General features: G+C 40.0%; 1 long non-coding RNA gene across 1 annotated transcript; it reads right to left on the bottom strand.

Annotated features, from left to right (window-relative positions):
• Positions 1–948: 948 nt before the first annotated feature.
• LOC137156201 (uncharacterized) lies at positions 949–5357 on the bottom strand. Its single transcript, XR_010920693.1, has 3 exons — positions 5096–5357; positions 4401–4499; positions 949–1763 (listed from the first exon to the last, which is right to left on the bottom strand). It is a non-coding gene; the product is annotated as an uncharacterized lncRNA (long non-coding RNA).
• Between the last annotated feature and the right edge of the window lie 1239 nt (positions 5358–6596).

The raw sequence follows: 6596 nt of genomic DNA, 5'->3' as shown, positions 1-6596 counted from the left end.
TTCAGGGCCCTACCCATAGGTCTCCTTTGTCTCTGTCCCCATGCTGTCACCCTGTATGAGTTTTAGGGCACTAGTGACTGAGACTAGACACATAGCCACTAACTAATTAACACAAGAGCCATCTGCTGGGCTGGTTGGAGCTCCCCATGACTCCTGTTTGGGAATGTGGAGGCCGCTTCCCACTACCGTTCCTGTCTTAGAATCATAGAATCATAGAGTTGGAAGGGACCTCAGGAGGTCATTTAGTCCAACCCCCTGCTCAGAGCAGGACTAACCTCAGCTAAATGACTTCAGTGAGGTGTGTCTGGAAGGGAGGGATGCAGATGAGAAAGGGAGGGATTGGCTTCACCCATCTGAGCAGAGGACTCTCTGGATACATCTACATTCAGGCTGGTGGTGTAATTTCCAGCTCAGTCAGACATATGCACACTAGCTTTGATAGAGAGCTACTGTGCTAAAAATAGAAGTGGAGCTGTGGTGGCCAGGGCAGCACGAGGCGCTACTCATCCAAGTAAGTACCTGGGGTCCCAGGCATGACTGTCCTCCGGCAGCTAGCCCGTACTGCCAAGATGAAGTTCCATGTTTAGTGTGCTAGCATGCGTGCATCTACCTGAGCGGGAAATTACAACTCCAGCTCAAGCATAGACACACTCCCTTTGTGTGGGGGCCACAGCCATGAGAGCAAGGTTCCCATGTGCATTGACCTTTGTTGAAATGATGGGACAGTTCACACCGATTAGAGCTATTATTTCAGGCTGTGTGCAGACATCACTGCACCAGTAGTTATATTCCACTCACATTTTCAAGCCTTCCTTTGCAATAATGTGGATTAGAAACATTATTAATATTTTAAATGAAATCTGCCATTCTACACCATCACATGACTCTAGGAGCTGGGATCTAGGCCCAGGCTTATGGTATTGATGCTTTAAGATAGCCATGGAAATAGAAGTTTGGGTTAGACAGCCAAATTACTCTGACTTCACCAAGACCTAATAGATAATTGATTCATCTGCATAATGATAAGTGATGTCAAAATATAAACAGCATTTTGGTCTCTAGAATGAAGCAAAGATGGTCATGCATGCGAGAAGCATCTCTCTGATTTGTCAGCCATAATAAATTATTATTTTGGACTTCTGATATTAGACAAGCTGAAAAAATATGTTTCTATACAATGCACAAAAGCTTTACAATGTATGACATAATTAAATTATTGCTGTTATACATCCATGTTGATTGTTTTTTCCTATATAGGTTTATTTACCTTACAAAGTAACTAAACAATAACAAGTAGTGAGAACACACTAGAAAAATGTTATAAGAAGGGTGTATTTATGTTTATGTTTAGCTAATGGATTCCATTTAAGGAACAGGCAACTAATCCCTGCAAGAATGCGGTTATAATTCTGGAAAATCACAAATAAAAATGTACAGTTTGTCTGAATTATTATCATCTATTATTTATATTACAGTAGTCTCTAGGGCCTCTATTGCATTATGCACTGTATAAATAATGAGAGATATTCCCTGCTCCAAAATCTCATTGTCTAAATAGACAAGACAAATAAAAGTTGGGAGCTGAGCTAAGAAGTATCATGATGTCCATTTTCAGATGTGCAGCTGAGACACAGAGAGATTAAGCGACTTGTCCAAAGTCTCTAAGGAAATCTGAGGCAGAGTTGGGAATTGAACTCACATCTCCTGAGTAGGACTGTTCAAAATTTTTCCACCGAGACTGTTTTTCATTGAAAAGTTGTTACCTAGTTTAAAAAAAAAATCACAAAAATGTCTGCTTTCCATGGTAATTTTCATACTTTGTCAAAAAAACAAACAAACAAACAAAGAACCAACACACCCTCCGCTCCGCCTCCCAAAATGTCCAAACCCCAAAGGAATTCCAGTTGTTGTAGGAAATATTTCAGGTTTTGGACACAAAATGTTTTGGTTTCTGTTATTTCATCAAAAAGTCAACATTTTCATTGGAAAATTTTGATAAAAATGAAAAATAAAGTTGATTTTATTCACAGAAGATGCATCTGTTTTCTGATGAGTTCGAATCCTAAGTCCCAGTCCATTTCTTTAACCACCAGACCATCTGTACACTCTTTGAATACAACCACAGTTGCTCCTACAAATATGTGCATCCATAGATTTTCACAATTAATTTCCTGACCAGTGTAATCTATGAAATGATGAGGATTCTTTGTGGATGCGTTGCACATTCTGTCCAGACAATGACTTGCCTGTGATTTTTATTTTTAAAATCTAGATTAGTGTTTCTTGTGAGATACATATTTCATTGAGGAAAATCTTTAACTTCCAGTGGGTTTTAATAGCCACTTCTGTCACCTGACCAGGAGTCACTTTCAATTACAGCTACAGTATAATGGGTTTACTGTGTTGCATGGAGTAAACATACTGGGCTCAATTCTCTGTTCGAGATGAGCTTCACTTGGCACATGAACAGGTGGGTTGGGAAAGACAAGTGTGGTTTTATGCCATCTTTGTGCTTTCTGCATTCTGAGCCTAGGATCCAGTCATTTACACAGTCATAGAATCAGAGAAGATTAGGGCTGGAAGGGACCGCAGGAGGTCATCTAGCCCAACCCCCGGCTCAAAATGGGACCAACCCCAACTAAATCATCCCAGCCAGGGCTTTATCAAGCTGGGCCTTAAAAACCTCTAAGGATGGAGATTTCACCACCTGCCTAAGTAACCCATTCCGATGCTTCACCACCCTCCTAGTGAAAAGGTTTTTCCTAATATCCAACTGAGACCTCCCCCACTGCAACTTGAGACCATCGCTCCTAATTCTGTCATCTACCACCGCTGAGAACAGCCTAGCTCCATCCTCCATGGAACCCCCTTTCAGAGAGTTAAGGCTGCTATCAAATCCCCCCTCATCCTTCTCTTCTGCAGGCTAAACAAGCCTAGTTCCCTCAGCCTCTGCTCATAAGTCACGTGCTCCAGCCCCCTAATCATTTTTGTTGCCCTCCGCTGGACTTTCTCCAATGTGTCCACATTCTTCCTGTAGGTGGGGCCTAAAACTGGACACAATACTCCAAACGTGGCCTCACCAGTGCCAAATGGAGGGGAATAATCATTTCCCTCAATCTGCTAGCAATGCTCCTACTAATGCAGCCCAATATGTCGTTAGCCTTCTTGCTAACTGAAGAGCTGCTCCAACTTCCAGCTACTGGAGGGCTGCTCTAACTTGCACATGGCTGCCCCTGGCACCAGTGGACCATTCCAGCAGCTGGGCCTAGACATGCAGCAGTGGCCTGGCTGAGCACTTCCTTAGCCGCAGAACCACGTGAGGCAGTGGCAACGAGCAACTATGCCAGCTTTACATCATTCAGAAGGATCTGAAGGATTCCTGGAGAGCCAGTTAAAGTGACTTTATCGCCTGTGTGCACTGGTAAAGTGGCACAACAGGGGCCCATATTGCATCTGAGAATTGGGCCAACAGTGTCCTGGAGCAGTTTAAGACACAAACAGTCTGGATTTATGCTCATATAGGGCTGCTGTCTGTAGCTGTGGGAGTTGTAAACTCTGCTCTGCTTTTGCTGTCAAAAAACCCTGTTGAAAACCATATTCTTTAAAACTCTACAAGCTGTAAATAAAAGCTGATCAGGACAAAGCGTTCAGTATCTGAGTCCATTCATTTCTCCCTCATCAAGGAAATAACTCACTCCTGGAGTCCAAAACTGCATGGCTTCTCAGAGGTTGTAACAAATAGGTGTGTACATGACAAGTTCCAAGACAGAGGTGTACTGGGTGGAGTAAATTAGCCCAGAGTGTTTACTTCATCCAACACAGACAGAGACACTCTTGCAAGTATTGCTCTTGTAATGCAGTATAGATGAACTGTTCTCCAGGAATCAGAAGCTTCATTGCAGTCTTGAAAAGAGATGGGAAACACTTTTATCCTTAAAGCTGGCCTGCAAAGGGGAAGGTTTGTTCTTTTTTTATTATTATTATTTTTCTGATATATTAAATCACCTCACAAGGATTTTGTTTGTTTGTTTGCTGTTTAAAACACACACGTGATTTTTATATGAGAAATATAGGGTTCATCGAGCCTGGCAGACACTATGACCATTGAAGAACTTATACAATGGTCACATTTAAAGAGTTAAGATAATGAAACTTCTGTTCTATTCTGTATCAGTTCTTATACTGCTGCTATCACCATGGTATCTAGCACCTTCCAGTAGTGTATTAAGCAATGTGACTAGCATGTGTGGAATGTGAACAATTGAGAAGAGACGGGCATTTTAGTAAGACGGTTCAAAATTCTTTGGGTTTTGTTTTTTCTTTTTGTTAGTAGTTATTAAACTTTAAATGACCAATGAACATTTTGGAGAAAGGAAGCCTTTGCCAAAGATTCAACACACCTTCAGTTCTTGTGTTTGGGCTCACCATAAACATCTCTGCAACCTCCCAGAAGTCTCCAGTGAAAGCAGAAATGATCAGATTTCACATTTCTGAGATTTCTAAGGTAAAAAAAAAAGTAGTAAAACATTTAAAAAAAAATTCAGTCCATTATATATCATTAAGAAGCAAAAAAGGGCACAAGTCCAAAAGGCTAGACTATTCTGAAAATTACTTTTAAATAGCTTAGAAGTTGATGTAACTTTGGAGGTTATGCTTTCATTACTTATCTCAATTAACACAGTGATTGGTTGCACAAAGCACTACAGCTGGCATTGCTTATAAAACCATATGTTAAGAGCACACCATTCTCCAGGAATTGATTTCAGTCAGGGGTAGTTTTGCTGCTTATAACAAAATGAAAACTGAAAATATCCATCTTTGAGGCTATTTTTGGAGTATCATCTACAATGTTCTTTTGTTGTTTTGTGAAACATAGATTGAAACCTCTGACAAAGCCTGAGACAGAACAAACTCTTCTCCTATCTTTAAAAAAAAAAAAAGTCAGCAGAATAAGAAGTTTTAAAAAGAAGAAATACAGTTGATTTTTCTTCTTTTAAAGGATTGCAAAGTCAGGGTACAGCTATGAGAAAAGGGTACTAGACCAGATATGCTCAGTCTAAAGGCAAGAAAATTGATGTGACAACATGATACTTACCTACAAACACAAAGGGTTGTAGAGAGATCAGTTGTTCTTCTTTCTCAAGGAGAAAAGACCAGGAGGTGACAAAGTGAAGATACAGTAAGGGAAATGTCAGTTAAATATGTTCGAGAAAGGATTATTATTTTTAATGGTTGCTAAGAAATGGAACTAGCTACCCAAGGAGACTGTGGAATTGCATTGTAACAGGCTGGCAGTATTTGCCTGCAATGCCCCACAGTTTAACAGGTGTTGATCCTGCTTTTAGGTAAAGGTTAGCTTGATTCTGCTGACTCATTGAGGCACATGGCTCATTACCCCATTTCAGGGTAAGGGAAGTTGGAATCTGTCTCTCTAGAATGAATATCTAGGGCATGGACTTTGTTTTAAACCAGGCTGTGAAGGGCACCTACTCAGAACCAGACATCCTTCTATCACTGGAGATATTAAAAGCTTTATTTATCACCTATCAGGCTAGTTTAGAGTTAGTTCAATCAATAATTTAGGATGTAATAGGGATTGTACTGGTGTCTCCTTCTAGCCCACATGATTCTATGATTGCTAAGCAATGTTGCCCTCTGTGGATAGAAGAACTAAAGGTATTTATATAAGTTGTATTAACTATCACCTTTTATTTGTGTTATAGAGTGCCCAAGTACCCCATTCATGATGAAGGACCTTTATGCTGGTTGCTGTATTAACATAAACCAAGAGAGATCTCTTGTCCCAACTGAATTTTTAGCTGAACGTACATTGAGACACCTCTCTTCTTACTACTATGGTGCAAAAATCAATCACAGTTTTTGATTAAAAGAAATTACATCTTTCCTTATCTTTTCAAGTATCTCAGGCTTTCTACAGAGGCTGTACTGCACAGTAATTGAACTGCACTTGAAAATTCCTTCTTTATGATCACCTGTGGAATGCAAGGGAGCAAACATTATATTTTAGTGCTTCATCTAATTTCTGCAAGGAGTCTGATTGTTAGGAGGTATTTGCTGATCCTATCAGGGATGCAAAGATAAATGGACAGTGACTGATTCAATTAAATGATAAAATCTATTAACACTATGCCAAACAATCTACTCAGGGTAAATAGCACAATGAACAAATAGTCAGCTGTACATCTGTCATTTCCATCTCAGACCTAGATTTATCTTTATATCAAATCTGAGTGAATACCAGTAGCTGGTGACATAAGGAGGGAAAGGACTATTATTTTTGTAAATGCCAAAGGAGCCCATATTTCAAAAGCCATAAGCAGTAATCTGTGAACTATTCCTCAATTTGCATCAAGAGTCTTGACCCTTCCTGCACCTTGCATTCCTCTCTTTGGGTAGGTTTTGCAGAAACTACACATTAAAAAGTACAGTAGGTAAATTTACCAATAGGGTTTTATGTGAACACAAACATTTGGAGCTGGGAAGGCAAGCCTCTGTTGGGATTGGAAAGCATAAAGGTTGCACTGTGTCCTGCCCTGATTAGGAGCTTTCTTAATAATTTGCTCTAAATTTGGAGA

The sequence above is a fragment of the Emydura macquarii genome, unplaced genomic scaffold (assembly GCF_026122565.2).
Source record: "Emydura macquarii macquarii isolate MOO-44397 ecotype Brisbane River unplaced genomic scaffold, CSIRO-AGI_Emac_v2 contig_1390, whole genome shotgun sequence".
NCBI classification, from domain to species: Eukaryota; Metazoa; Chordata; order Testudines; family Chelidae; genus Emydura; species Emydura macquarii.
Note: the sequence above shows the minus strand (reverse complement) of the source record. Positions and strands in the feature narration are given on the sequence as shown.